Source organism: Helianthus annuus, chromosome 4 (assembly GCF_002127325.2).
Source record: "Helianthus annuus cultivar XRQ/B chromosome 4, HanXRQr2.0-SUNRISE, whole genome shotgun sequence".
Classification (NCBI taxonomy): domain Eukaryota; kingdom Viridiplantae; phylum Streptophyta; class Magnoliopsida; order Asterales; family Asteraceae; genus Helianthus; species Helianthus annuus.
The window spans coordinates 59,206,828-59,223,415 of record NC_035436.2 but is presented as its reverse complement, the minus strand read 5'-3'; positions in this window follow the sequence as shown (position 1 = coordinate 59,223,415).

Genomic DNA, 16,588 nt, shown 5'->3' with positions numbered 1-16,588 from the left:
CACCGTCGTGACAAACAAGTTGCTGATTAACAATACAATTTGCTTCCCGTCCAGAAAATGTCAAGTTCGATACTAAATAAGTTAAGGCGTCCAACCAGTCGCTCTAACACCTCCTCTTCTGACACACTAACCCGAAACGTTAACCAACAAAACCCCTGGTCGTCCTTGCATAAGTCGACGAGTAAACCGGATGAAAATCCTCCAGAAAGAAGTATTTTTGCAGTTCCAACATATGAGTCCGGAAAATGGTCAAAGGATATTGAATTTTACCGCAACGGGGATTATCCATTTTGCCCTTCTCGTTTCTTAGGGGAAAAATAGCTAGATAGAAACTTCTGGGGTAGCCTTTTAGGTTACGAATCTAATGGTTGCCTAAATGACATTGTAATCCTACAAACATATATTTTCTTATTCTATTTAATCGAGATAAATCACCTATTCTATATCTCTTTATTTTTGTGTAGCACGTTGAAGCGTGGACGTTAAGGCTAATGCCGCTTAGACAGTCTAAACTTTTAAAAAACCTGTCAAAGAAATTGCCTTGGATGGTTTTACCTCCACAATTTTATGAAGACGTGTGTTTTACCAAGGACAATTTAAGTGCGTTATATATGGATAGAAGGAATGAACTATGTCCTCCATTTTGGGAGGTTGATTATTTGTATCTTCCGTTATGGATTAAGCAAGAGGACTGGCTGCTATTCCGTATTGATATGTTTAACATGGAAATAACTCAATAGAATCGTCCATGGAAGGCCATTACATTTTTTGACCAATACTTAGACTCTTCTGTTGGGTGATAATACTAGAGTCTCTTTCTAGGGATCTTTTCAGGGAGTGTGTCGGGAACTTCCTCAAGCTCCAAGAACGAGTCTTCATGTTCCCCCATTGTATGTGGTAAAACCTTTTTGGGTTGGTTTGGTGCAAATTGAGATAGGGGTATTGTTAGTGCATTACGTCTATTGACTTCGTCTTGTATCATGTAATAGAATAGGATAGGTTAGAATAACCAGTGCACGAGGTTTGAGAAACGATGTTTAGGTGTTAAGGAAGTGATTTCGCTCATATGTACATGTCATATAAGCGAAATCAGAAACATCAGATTTCGCTCATATGGCATGGTCATATAAGCGAAACCTGGTCTAGTATAAATAGGTGCACTGTTCATTCATTTGGCACGGATCCAGAACTTGTAACGAAGTGCTGCCAAATTGTTCTCAGGTTGTAATCAGTGTTAAATCAATCCAAGAGACATTATAATTAGTTTGAGCGTCCGTATTCATTGATTCCGCCTTTGAATCGGATCAAAGACTCTTCTGATTGACTCATTCAGGTTCAACAACGATCCTACAAGTGGTATCAGAGCACAGGAGGAAGAGTTTAGCTCAATTGCATCAAATTTCTGTCTTCTACACCTTCTTTCTTCAACAGATCAAAATCTACCGGTCAAAATTCGTTCAAAATTTCACAGATTATAGATAATTGGACATAGATAAACCCTTGAAAGATTCACATCTAAATTTGACCTAAAAATGGACCGAAATGCTTTCCAAGTAGATTTCGCTTATTTGGACAATGTGTGATTTCGCTTTTAGGTCCACATGATTTCGCTCCAGTGAACATAATTTCTTGGGATTTCGCTCCAAAGACCATATAATTTCGCTCATGTGTACATATGTTGAAGGGATTTCTCTGATTAGGTCTTAGGGATTTCGCTCATAGGGTTCTAGGGTGATTTCGCTTATACAGACACATGGGATTTCGCTCATAGATACATGCTATTTCGCTCCAAGAGTCCAATCAGATTTCGCTCATAAGTCCAAAACCCTGATTTCGCTCATATGTCAGCGTGATTTCGCTTTTGAGTCACAAATAAACTTGATTTCGCTCATAGTGCTATTTCGCTCATAGTGACATTTCTTGATTTCGCTCGAAAGTGAATTTTTTCGTGTCAAGATCATTTCACGACAATTGAGTGTTGGTGTATTTCAGATTGTTGGATATTGTTTAAACTGATTGAATCTGTTTGTTTTGTTCTCAGGTGATTGAAGATGTCAAACAGCGGTGAAGAGTTCTACAATGCATTCACTTCTGAATCGTCAGATAGAAGATCTGAGATGAGAGAATATTCAAGAGAGATTTCGGAGAATTTAAAGTTTGAGAACATGTACGGAAGTCAACAGAAGCCACCAAAGCTAATGAAAGTTGAAGATTATAACTGGTGGAAAAACAGATTTGAGGGTTAGGTAAAAGCTTTCGCTCCTGAAAGCTGGTTAAAACTGAAAAATGGATACATTGAACCAGTAAAAGAGGGAGGAGAGTTAATAGATGCGAAAGATTTCACAGACATAGATATAAAAAATGTTGTGGCTGAGTATAAAATGATCACATTAATCAAACAGTCAGTAAGAGAAGATATTATCTCGTTACTTGAACAAGAGAAAACTTCAAAGAGTTTGTGGGAAGTGTTAGAGAGAAAGTGTGTAGGAAGTAATGAAATTGTTAAAAACAAAAAGAAATTGTTGCGTAAAGAGTTTGATCTTTTCAGTTGTATGAAAAATGAATCTGTTTGTAAAATGATCGAAAGATTTGGACATCTGAAAATGGAGCTGGCCAGACATGAAATCACATATTCTGAAGAGGAGCTGGTGGATAAATTGTATGATTCATTGCCAAATGATCAAGAGTGGCAATACTTTGCTCTAATGTTGAAAAATACAATCAAGCCTGAAGATTTAAAAGTGGATTTGCTGATTGAAAGGCTTGAAAGCCATGAGTTGGAGATAAAGAGATCTAAAGTCAACAATCCAGCTTATCAGCAGAATGTAGAACTTTACTACCGAGGAAACATACCACAAGCTGGGTCTCCAAAAACAGCATTTTCTACAGAAAGTTCAAGATCAGTAAACAATGAAAGTCTTCATAGTGGTTTTCACAGTGGATCTTCTTCAAACACTTCAAGTCAATCTGCTTCCAAGAATTTATTCCAGTGTAATATCGCAGTGGATCTGAAGAATGGGCATAATTTCAGTGAAGAGTCAGCGAAACAACAGATGGTTTTCTTGGCATCTGTACTTGAATCGTATGAAAGCCTCGTTGCAGGGAAGATTGGCAACACCAACTTGACGAAAGAAGATTATGATCAATTAGACCCCGAGGAGATGGAACTAATGGATATAAGATGGTGCATGGCCAGTGCGGTTCGTCGGGCACAGCGGTTCATGGAGATCACGGGGAGGAAGTCAATTGGTGGACCATCTACCAAACTGGGATTTGATAAATGAAAGGTGACATGTTTCAAATGTAAACAAAAAGGTCACTTCAAGCGCGAGTGCAGACATGCGTATGCTGATGATGATTCTGAAAACCCGTTCAAAGACGATTATTACAAGAAAGCGATTTACCATCAGAACAAGTCTGAGCCACCAAGATTGAAACAGCCTGAAGAAAAATCAAGGGCTCTTGCAGTTATATATGACGATGAAGGTTACGACTGGAGTCAAGTTTGCCCTGAAGAAGATGCTGTTGGGTATGCATTTGTAGCTGATGCTGATCCTGATAGATGGTGGAAAGCAGACTATGCAAGATGGGAAATTGGAAAATTGAATGAACCATTCAAAGAAGCCCAGAGAGCCAAACGATGGAATGAAGAATTGGAATGTTACATGGATCCACGGGGTAATCCAGTTGCTGACCCATCAAAAGTGGATTTCGAAGCTGTAACAAATTTGCTTCCAAGGCAGGCTACTTTCAACACAAGAAGATTAGGTGATAAAACATATCTGCCGGATTTGGAGAGCAAAATCAGAGAAGTTTGTGAAGCAAGTCTACCGAAGGTGGTAGAAATGAAGAAGAGAAAAGAAGAAGAATTGAAGAAGATGATTGAAGAAGTGAAGAATGTCGCAAAGCTTGCTGCTGGAGAGGAACAGAAAGCTGGAGAAGAGAAGAAGATAGTAGAAGAACAGAAAGAAGAGAAAGTGGAGAACAGAGAGGAAAAGAAAGCTGAAACAGAAGAATCGGTGCTGAAAGAGACTGAGGTAAGAAAATTTTATGACTTGTCAAATACCAAAATTGTTGATGAAAAAGAAAACAAGTACAGGAATTGCATAGAAATGTGCAAAGCCTGTACTGAAAAAGAAAAAATAATAAAAACAAAAGAAATTGAAGCAACCAAATTTGAAAATGTTTTCAAAACAAAATGTAAAGAAATGGTTGAAACAGAAGAAATTTTGAAATTAAAAGTCGAAAAGCTAACACAGAAATGTCATGGTCTTGAAGAAGAAAATAAGATTTTGAAAGAAAAGTGTACTGCTAAATGTGTTGATTGTGTTGAAAAAGAATCTAAATGTCAAGATTTACAAAAAAGTATGATTCTTTAAAGTGGTCGAGTCAGAGGGTACAAGAAGCTTATGATACTTTGAAGAGCCAAGTCAAAAGTTTTGATCAAAGATTGTCAGAAACTTTAGTCACTAAAGAAATGTATGAAAGAAAGTTTAAAGAAAAGCAAATTGAATTAAACAAATGTGTTGATGAAATTGCTAATCTTAAACAAGTCTTGGCTGAAAAAGAAAAGGTTGTTACAAAACTTTAAAGTTATCATAACTCTTCGTACATTCTCGAACGCATTTTCAACATCACACCAGATAACAAAGATACTGACAATTGCAAAAAGGGTATTGGTTCAGAGTTTCATCAGGTACCACCACCTTTGAGAAACAATTATACTTTTTATGATGAGGAAAAGGTGGCAAAGGGTTTGAACATAGTTGACCAGTTACCTGAAAGTATCGATGTGACTTACTCCAAATCTGATGATGCTAATGATTCAGAGGTGGTAAGTAAGGTTGTTGAAAGCGTTTTGAAAGATGAGTCTACAAAAGGTAAGTCTGAATCACAGGATGAAGATGAAGGAAATTTTCATGATGGTTATCTGAAAAAACACAAAATCCGAGAAAAATTTGGATGATGATTCAAAGGGATTGGTCTATACCATGATTGGATCGGACAAACTATTCTTAGATGTTGTATTCCCGATTCAGAATGTGATTTCAGAAAAGGTCGATAAAGTTTTTAAAATGGTTGAGATTGAGAAGTCTGAAATTTCAAAGTTTGTTGGTAAAGGTCATAAATCTTTTTATAACAAACCTGGTTTTAAGAAGAAAAACATGAAGGCTGGCTTGGGTTATAAAAAGAAACAAAATTGGAAGAAACATGAAACACAAAATGTTGAAGCAAAAACAAGTTTTGTTCAAGGAAAAAGTCTAGCAGAAGAGGAAAAACTCAAAATTGGACAACAGTCTAATGAGGAGTTTGATGCTATGAAAAAGAAACAACAACAGGCCAAGGTTGTTTCAAAGAAAGTGTGTTTTAAATGTGATCAAATTGGACATGTTGCACGAAAGTGTCTAAATCCAAAGCCTGTTGATGTTGAAAAACAGAAATTTGAGGATGTGAAACTGAGGTCAACCAGATTTGATTCGAAACAAACTTGGAGGTACAATACAAACAAGTTTGCTTCAAATCAAAATTGGAAATCCCAACCGAACAGGTTTGATTCAAGACAGACCTGGAATTCTTACACACCCAGATTCAGAACAACAAAGAGTTGGAAAACATCAGTTGACATGACAAAACCTCAACAGTTTTGGAAACCAAATGTTGTTCAGACACAAAGTGTTCAAAAAGAATCACATTTTTATAAACGAGGAACACCGACAGGTCAAACATGGTCTGTTAAGAAAAATGTCAATTCGGTAAAAGATGAAAAAGTTGAGATTAAAATTGATAATTTTTTTGAGAAAAATGAAAGAAACTATCCAGTTTTACCTGGAAAGATTCATGTTCATCTACCTAAGTCTAAACAGGCTTGGGTTGCGTTGTTCAAATGATCAAATTGTTGAATGTGCAGGTGCTCAACGAAGCTGAAGATTGTGAAAATGGAAGTTGGAGCAGCCTAGCACAGGAAGAGGGTGCAGGACCCTGGTTTGGTTGAACAGGGAGTTTAGTTTGATTGTTTTCTGTACATAAATAAACAATATTTTCTAAACCCTAAAAATATGAAAAAATTAAAAACCAAAAATATGCTTCTAGTTTGGTAAAATTTGAAAAACCAAAAATATGTTTGTTTTTAGTTTTGTTTGAATAAATGTTGATTGAATACGCCGAAACCCTCACGGCTGAACAAACATGATTACGTTCACCAGATTGAAAAACGGTTTTCAAATTGTAAAAATCAATGTGTTGTAAATCATGGGGGTAATTACTACTTTTAGTGTAATTCAGTTCACAAGATGCTGAAAATGGATGGCGAGACAAAGCTATCAGTATCGGGTTGTTAAATTTTTTAATGATTTTGCATTTTAGGGGGAGAAAAATTGTCATCAGAAAATCCAAAAACATTAGAAAATTTGAAAAATACAAAAACATGATAAAATTCAAAAATTTGAGTTTTTGCGTAAAAAGAGGAAATGATAGTACATCAGTAGACAGTTACAGTATGCTAAAGAATTGTAATGATTAAATAGCGTTAAACAGTCTCACTGATGATATGCCGATAGGTTTTTGTACATTTAGTAAACTTTTTCGGGATATAAACCTAAATTCAAACACTTGCTTATTTCGTGGGGAACACTACTTGGATATATAGGTAACCCCTGAAATCTCATTTGAAATGTCCCTTATTCTGAGATACTAGGTCTTTATACTCAGTGATATCTGGGGTATTATTCCGAGACTTCTGCTGAATGGAAGTTCTGACCTAGTCCCCGAATAATACTTTCTGCAATTGCTTGAAATATAGCAACCACCCTCAGCATAAAAAACGATGAAACATTGCAAAATGCTAATCGTGTGCTGTTGTAACTAAAAGATCCTCTAAAGGGGACACACCAGAAAGTCGAAGCCGTCATCTCTCTGCGTATACGGAAGTATCGACCTAAGCTCTCACGGCCCTCGCATTTAACCCCTGACAGATATCATCTGTGGTATACTCACCTGTAAGACTGAATAATTGGGATTCTGGATACGGGAGTATATTCAAGAGGTGGGACACATAAAAAAGTTTAAGGTCTTAAAACACTTAATTCGTATCCTGAATCAGTTGAAATTTGTATGAAAATTTAAGTGGATAAGTATATCGACAATCTAAGTGAATTGTTTAATTCTTAAAGTGAAATTAAGCTCAATGGTACTTGTAACTTGTCAAAAACTGATATGATCCTCTGTCGCATACTCAAACAAAAATATTGTCTGTAAATATGTTTGTACATATTTCTTTACTGTTTTATATTTTCAGAAAATAAAAAAGATTTTGATTTCTGTTTTATTTTCGACAACCGATATTTGAGATGCTGAGTTTCAAAATCTAAGTAAGCTGATTGTGTTTCTGAAAATAAAACAAGTTCATTAATTTGAAACTTGTATTAAAATCAAAAATTCAAAAACAGTTTGTGATATCTCCAAGGTCATTAAGTTGGACTTGGATGATTAACTGTGGGGGATTTGGATGCTTATACTGTTAAAGAGTCAGTTTTGATCCTGTTTGATGAAATTGCAAATTATTTGTATTTTGATGATAGGGGGAGTGATTAAATGGAAGTTTAAAATGTTGTTACTTATCAAGAGTATGAGTGATTGCAGGAAAAGTCCAGACTACGATCCCGAGAGCATAGTCTAAGGGGGAGTCTGAAGACAAGCTGGAAGTAAGGAGGAGCTTGTAGCTGGAAAACTAGGTGTCGATCCCTAAAAGCACAGAAGCTTGACGAGAGGGGGAGCCTGTTGATGATAAAGCTGATTGATGATAGAGCCAGTGATGAGATCCTGGTATAACATTCAAAAGTGTAAAGCTGATCAAAGAGAAAGATTGAAGGATGCTTTCAATGTTACAATCTGAACGAGAAGGCAGAATGATCAAGACAGAAGAGGTGTCATAACAGAGACTAGACACTGAAGACTTCGTCAATATCCGAGGGGGAGTCTGTTAGTGCATTACGTCTATTGACTTCGTCTTGTATCATGTAATAGAATAGGATAGGTTAGAATAACCAGTGCACGAGGTTCTAGAAACGATGTTTAGGTGTTAAGGAAGTGATTTCGCTCATATGTACATGTCATATAAGAGAAATCAGAAACATCAGATTTCGCTCATATGGCATGGTCATATAAGCGAAACCTGGTCTAGTATAAATAGGTGCACTGTTCATTCATTTGGCACGGATCCAGAACTTGTAACGAAGTGCTGCCAAATTGTTCTCAGGTTGTAATCAGTGTTAAATCAATCCAAGAGACATTATAATTAGTTTGAGCGTCCGTATTCATTGATTCCTACATGTATGTGTCAATATTTATAGTGGAGCGGTGATTACTAAATGACTCCTGATCCACATGAAAACCTAGATATTTGTTTGGTCAGATTAAGTAATTTTTTTTACCAAAAAATAGATTTTTTATTCCTCATGGAATCCTCCAATTTACTGCTATAAATACTCCATAATCCTCCTTTTGGTTCCACATGTATCTCACCCGTTTCATAACCAAAAGACCATGTCTGACTGGACAAACGAAGAGGTCAGTCGATACGTGGGATTCAATCCAAGGTGTGTTTCTTCAGTTTGGGGGTGACAACACTCGTTCAGTAGGCGACCTTTATCTTAAGTGGTCGGAAGTCCATCGAACAGGTAACGACTTGGAGCCTCTATACCAAGAGGCGTTCAACTCAAATGAACTTAGGGGATGGGATGAGGAGGCGTTGAGGGTGGCGCTACGTGCTTACAACAGAATTTACGATCGTCAGTTTATGCATGTTGAGGCCTGGAAAATCATGAGAACTCATCCGAGGTGGTCGGACTTTGCTTAATGGTGTTTTAGTGATGATGTATTAATGTTTTTATTTCTGTATTATGTTTTAATCTATTAATGTTCAGTATTTTCCTTTTCTGTACCCCTGTATCAATGTTTTTACCTTTTAATGTATTATTGTTTTTAAGGTTAATGTCATTGTTTCTGTACCCGTTCATATTATTCGTAGTGTCATCATTTACACATCAACTCCAACTATAAATACCCCCTACACACCAATAATTTTTCACATCTTCACTTCTCTATAAATACCTATGTGTTTGATGTTTTGGTAGCGCAACACCATTCAAGTGTGAAAATGGATCACCGAGGTAAGAAACGTTTACCTCTGTTCTCCTACCACCAAAACAGGGTAATGGATGACAAAGACATCGAAGCTTGTCTGGAAAAAGACCATGACTCAAAGCTACCTGATTTGGGGGTAGGAAAGACAACGAAGAGATTGGAACCTATCGGTGAAGGAAGTTCCTCTTCCAGTGTTGTTGTTAGTCAGCTAGTGGTCAAACATAGTGATGTTGATGGGAAACACAAAGAAGTTGAAGTAAATACGGTTGTCAAGAAAGGTCATGATGCTGCTATGGAAGAACTTAATTTCAACCCTAACCCAGAGGAGGAATACAACCCGGATGTTTTAAAGGATGTATGGACCTATGAATTAGAAAAAAGAAGGTTGGTCTTGTGTTTGGCACAACCCATATTCAGGAGAAAAGTCAGATTCCGACCTATCCTCAAGAAGAGACTGTTATTGGAAATAGGGTCGTTCACTATGTTGCAATATATTGTTGACTTAGTTTATGTTTAGTTGGTTGTTTAGTGTCTTTTGTTATATGATCACTTTATTTTCAAACAAAATGTGTGGTTGTGTTTTGGTAGATGTCTTATGTGTTGGTTCAGAAAATATGGGTTGAGGATGATTAACTGCCTTATGCCAGTTTTCCCAATTTTAAATAAAACTGTCACTAAACTCCCAATAGTTTGATATTTCAAAAATACGACATTTTTTAGTAAATAACAATTTCGACCGCAGCCAAGGGCTCTGCCCCTTGGACCCTGCTCCAAGGGGCGCTGCCCCCGGACCCCCGCCAAGGGGGCGTTGCCCCCTTGGAACCCCCGTGGAATACGGTCTCCACCCGTACACTTCTAATTATAATAGATGGTATATAACCTTGCATACAATACAACTTGTTTCGTTCATATAATTTGTATTGTAATCATTATACCTGAATTTCCTCCCTCTATAAATAACTCCCATCACACCAATAGTTTTTCACATCTTCACTTCTCTACTTATTTTTCACATCCTCACCTCACAAGTTTTTCAGATGGCAGATCGTGAGAATGAAATCCACCTTCACTTTCATTTGCACATACATGAAGGGATCAGAGAGGTCTGAGCCAGGCGCTTAGGATGAAGCTTGACGGAAGCCACTATGAATGCGTTCGAGAGACGCCTCCGAAGCTTCTACCTTTTGAATACCAATGATTGAGCCACGTGTCAATCACAAAATGAAAGATGCATTCTGCAGAGGTAAAAAGTACCTCGGGATCTGTGATGCGCTGTTCCAAGAGCACATGAGGTGGCCAATTTCGTAAGTGGGTTTGGTCTTTGGCCATTCTCGTATTTTTCCCTTTTTTATTGTTTTTTAAAGAATAAAACGATAAAAAGATTATCTTGCCCACATATGCAACATAGATAACCAAACATACCCCCAAAATTTAACGACCATTCGTGGGAGGAAACACATAAACAAATTTGAACATAAAGTACATTGCTGACTTTTCCTTTGCCTTAAGGACATTTATTGAAAAATGATGTTAATATAAAGGACGGAAAGTGTAATTCACTGTAAACTTAACCATTTTGCCATTTTGTATATAATTATACTAGTAGGAAACCCACGCGATGCGGCGACGATAACAATTTACAACGTAATACTTGTTTTCTGTTAGTTTACCGGATATCTCATAATATTGTATAGACTCGAGCTTGATGGTATGGACAACAAACTATTTCCTATCATTCTCTCTGATCCTACATTTGCAAACTCCTAATTTTTTTTTACAGAAAACTATTTCCTATCATTCATCCCCTGTCTCTCCATCTAGTCTCAAAAAACTATTTCCTATAACAATTCAATAACTAAAGATATAAAATAGTGTAACTTAAATATTTTTATTTGTATTGTGGGGGTGTTTGGGATTCTTTATTTTAGTATAAAAGGACTTTTGTTAAAAGGATTTTTTTGAAAAGGAATTTCTAAAAAAAGTGTTTGGGTTAGCTTGTAAACCAATAAGTTAATAAGTAGTTTTTTAAAAAGTTTTCGGTTTAGCTTGTTCATGTAAAATATGACCAAAAAGGACATCCCATTAAAAAGTGTTTGGTTTCAGTGACAGACCCAGAAATTTTTCCATGGGGGTGCGGAACATTTTTAAAAATTTTAGGCCCCTAGGTATATAAGTAAAAAAATCGGTTCGTATCGGGTCATGTAAAACATTAAACTAAATTTATATAATCATAAAAAACATGTCAAACCTTGTTACAAACATAATTAAAACGTCGACGCCCTACGAGTTTTCATTTTCTGAAATCTATCCAAAACATCATCTAAAACTAATTTCTTAAGCAATTATTTCTCTATAAAACATAAGTTTATCGCTCCATAACATAATGTTTGAATTTTAATTTTAATTTTCAACTATTCAAACCCTAGAAATCATAATGTAAGTTGTAATCACCCTAAAAATATATAAACAACATAGTCACCCTAAAAATATATAAACAACATAATCACCCTAAAAATCATCTAAACAACCATAAACAACGTCAAAACACACAAAATTTCAAACCTATTTAACAACTTTATTACCCTTTTTTCTCCTATAATATCAACCAAAATCATCAAAATAACAAAGAAACTTACCCGTATTCGGATTCTGGTTAGATTTGGTGTCAAACGACGGTGGTATGGTGGCTGATTACGGTGGTCGTCGGCTGCTGGACTGTTGTCGCTGGGTGATGTTGTTCGTTGGCAGTGCAGGGGCGCAAGAGAGAGAGAGAGCGGGAGAGAATTTCTAAAGGTTTTGGGCTTTAATTATTTTATTATAGTTTGAAATATTGTTGGGTTTGGTTAATGGGCTAAGACTTACTGGGCTAGGTAGTTAGGAATTATAAGTGGGTAAAGGTATGGGTATTTGGGTTTAGTTAATTAGGTATTAAAAGTTAAATAATTTAGGTAGTATTTTTTTTTAAAATAAGAGTTTACTAAAAAATAAATTAAAATATAAATTGATAACACTTTTACCTAAGGGGTGTAGACGAAAAATTTCAAGGGTGCGGTCGAAAAATTCCAAGGGGTGCGGACGAAAAATTCCAAGGGGTGCGGACGGGATTTTCGACGGAAGTTAGCACTAAATTTTTTTTCCCCGGGGGTGCGCCCGCCCATCTTGGGCTGGGCTTGGGTCCGCCCCTATTTGGTTTATCAAGGGTTTTGCCTGTTTTTTTCGTTCATAGTTTTTAATATATTCCCCTACCCAACCTTATTAAAGGACGTACCGGGTCTATTCCCTCTTTTAAGTTCAACCAATAATGCATCGATAAACTCCTTGAACGTAATATCATCCCACATAAATCTTGATTTAACCTTGTTAGATGATATGTCACAACAAACAACATTTGGACGGTTTTTATCCATTTTCTGAATGCCGATAAACATCAGTTAATAAACAACAGCAGTAAATAGACAAACATTCTCAGTTAGAAAAAAAAAACATTCTCAGTTAGAAAAAAAAAAACATTCGACAATTCTCAGTTAGAAAAAAAAAAGAAAAGAAAAGAAAACCAGTCAATTCTCAGTTAGAAAAAACAGATTATGCTTGAAACCTCAAATTTCTGAACAAATAAAAACCCTGGCGTTTGAGTTATGAACCAGAACAGATGTAATTGAGCAATAACGATAGCTGAATGAAGAAATTAATAAGGATTCCTGCTGTGTTTTACCTTCAAGTTCTTCAATGTGCTTATCACTGGTAACCTTACCGCCGGAGCATCAGTTTTCTTACTTCAAGGATTACGGCTTGTCGCTGGTAACCTTACTGCTGATGTCCAAGATGTTGGTAGATATAGGGCAAATGTAAGGGTGGTAGATAGGGGAGTAATTGAAGATTAATGAAAACAGAGATGGAGTAGTCTGGTGTAGTTGGAGTAATTGAAGATCAATAATGAATGGGGATTTGGCGCAGATGAACAGAACATTCGATCAACAATCAATTTTTCTCTATTTTGACCATCTGCACTCGGAGTCTGGTGTAATGATAACAGAGATCGGAGGGGTTAATTGATTAACAGAGATGGGGTAACTGTTGGGTAGTTGGAGATGATGAATGGGGATGTTGGCCGCAGATGAAGGTAGTTGTGGAGGGGTTAATGGCAATGGGTAATTTGTCCCTAAAAGAACTTTTGGGTTTTGAGAAGTAACAATCTGTGACTTCTCAAAAAGCCATTTATCAAGTGTTAAGGAAAAGCCATTTTAAAAGTATTCTTCATTTGCAAAACAATATTTTACAACTTATTAACTTTTAAGAAGTCAATAAGTTAAAACTTGGTGAAAAATAAGGAATCCTAAACACCCACTGTGTTATAATCCGGTTTTTTGGACAACACTTGGATCGGATAAAGATTTGGACCAAGCTGCTGCCGGGCTTAGAAGTGAGCTTGCAGACAGAAGCGTGCAGAAGTGGGCTTCTGGACTATGGAGCTAAAGAGTTGAAGGCCCTGGTCTTATCAATTAGAAGATTATCAATTAGATAATCTGTAGATGATCTATAGTCTGTTGATTCATAGAAATATTGTGGTTAGTTCTTAGGGTTATATGTACTATAAGTAAAGATCTGATTCAGTTTACACCAGATCTGTTGATTGTTGAATACCATAATTTTGTCATCCAAGGCTATGAGGTTATAGGACGTATGTGAAGTCGTCGGAGCTACTACTGAGTGACATTTCAGATCAGACATATGTTCATACCCAAAACACATTCAAGACAAGTCCCGTCCATTTATAATCAAGAAAAGGGAAGAACGCAACTTTAAAACTTCAAAAACTGATTTCCAACTTTAAAGGTTATGTAATATTTTTGTAAATTAGTAATTTCTGGATATATTTCATGTTTCTAACATATGGTGCTTGTTTTGGGTATCAAGTCCAAATTTTATTCAACAAAACAAAATTTTACAAAATGGTTAATCATCTAAAATCAAAATCCATCCCCAGTTCTGAACTTTCTTCATGGCTTTAGGATTCTCTACATCGTTGGTAAGGGAATGCGTGTGTTCACTGTGTGTGAAGAAAAGTAAGAGTTTGAATGAGTGTGGTGTGAAGAAAAGGTAAGAGTTTTGAATGTGGTGTGGACTGAGGTGACATGGAGTTTTGACCATTGATTTGAGACGTGCAACATGGACGATTGATTTGAGACGTGCAACATGGACGATTGGGATTGTTTGATGATTTCTAAAAGGGAAAACCACGAAAATAGCCACTGCAATGCCGTCTTTTCCAAATTAGCCAACTGACACCCCTCACCGAGCCGTTTCCACATGCTGAAACGGCACAAGAAATCCTTTCAACGCCCAACCAACCATTCAACGCCACATGTCCGACCAAGCCTGTAACGGCTTGAAGGTGTTTCAGTCCACGCCACGTGTCCGAACATTGTTGAAAGAACTTAGCCAAGCCGTTTCAATCGGCTCCTGTTGAAAGAACTTAGCCGAGTACCTTCAGTGAGCCAAGCCGTTACCGTACACACGTGGACCCTACTGCTGCAAGCTAAGCCGTTTCGCCCCATTGTTTGTGCCGTCTCAACTACTCCGAGCTGTTTCAGCTGGCTTAAGCCGGTACAGGCTTCTAAATCCGTTTCAAGCTATTGTTCGAGCCGTTTCAGCTGGCTCTGAGCCGTTTCAATGCGGTAGTTTATAGATTTGTATTTGCCCGTTGTTTTGTGTGTTTGTGCAACAGATTCATCTAAAGTTATCAAAACATTTAGGTTTTATAAAAGGAACTTAAAATTGTGAAGATTCGTTTGGTTGTATACAGCGGCGGAAAGTGGGAAATCGTTAACGGAAAGTTGGAGTATGTTGCTGATGCTGATTCAAGTAGACGTGGTTTAGAAATTGAACCCAACCTTTCATACACTACTCTTTTAAGTAAAGGGTCAAACATGTGTAGTTCTACAAACATTACGAAGTTATCGTATCGGTTGTCTTCGTTTAGTGATCCAATCGATATAATAAATGATGAAGATCTTGCAATGTTTTATAATTTTGCTATGGAAAATATTTTTGAAATTTATAAATTATATGTCGTTGAAGGGTTTTGTGCTGGGTCATCTAGTTTTTCACCTCCAAATAAATTTAAAGTTCCTGATTTGAATCTCTGTATTGATGAAGAAAATTATGATGTTTTAAACGACTACCAACCAAATCCCGATAATTCGTTTGAAAAGTGTTTGCCATCTTCATCAATTACTTTTGAACTAGGGCACGTATTTAATAACAAAGAAGAAATGAAACTTGAGTTGGGAAAAAATGTTTGTTAGAACGCTTTGAGCTTAAAGTAGATAGATCATCTAAAACGCGGTACGAAGTGTCATGTTTGGTGGACGGTTGCGTTTGGCGTTTTCGTGCATACAGTTTTGGGGATAGTGGGTTGTTTTTTGTTAAGAGTTTTAATGATAAACACACGTGCTCAAAGACGCTAACGTACCCACATCTTCGTCAGGCAAACTCAAAGGTTGTAGCTCACTATTTAAAAGAACCTTTAAAAGACAGTGGTAGAATATATCGTTGTAATGATATAGTGAAAGATTTTAGACAAAGATTCCAAGTTGAGATAACCACTAGTCAAGCTTGGCGTGGAAAAAGTCTGGCACTAGAGCTTTTACAAGGAACAAGCAGAGATTCGTTTGCAGAACTACCATTTTACTTTTACAATCTAGAGCGGGAAAATCCTTGTTCTGTCACTCATATCAAGACTGATGACTAGCGTCGGTTTAAAATGGTCTTTGTCGCGATTGGTGCTGCGGTAAGTTACAGCAGTCTCTGTTTTTTTCGTCAAACTACATCTTCTTGACGTTTTTTAAATAATTTCGTTTCAGATTCGTACCTTTATCTGTAATCTAAGACCGGTGGTGATCATTGATGCTGCACACCTAAAGGGTGAATTTAAAGGGACGTTATTTTTAGCAGTCGGGATGGATGGAAACAACTAAATTTTACCAATTTCCTATGGAATAGGAAAATCAGAGGATGGTGAATCTTGGACATGGTTTCTGTCAAAGCTTAGAGAATGTATCGGTGAAATACCCGACATGGCGATAATATCGGATAGAGCGAATTCTATACACCTAGCTGTTAGAAACGTCTTTCCACATGCTTATCACGGGTTATGCTGTCGTCATTTAATGATGAACCTACGTTTACCCTCTGATAAAAAGAAAATGAGAAGCTGTGGTGGAAGACATGCAAATCGTACCGATTTTCTGATTTTAACGAGTCATTCAATGCTCTTTGTCTTGCCATTCCTAGAGTACGTCACACTCTAACAAGTATTGGGTTCGGTAGATGGGCAAGGGCGCATTGTCCAGGCAATCGATATCATTATATGACATCTAACAGCGTAGAGTCTATTAACGCTTTATCTAGACACTCCCGTAAAATGCCGGTAACGCAATTCTTAGAG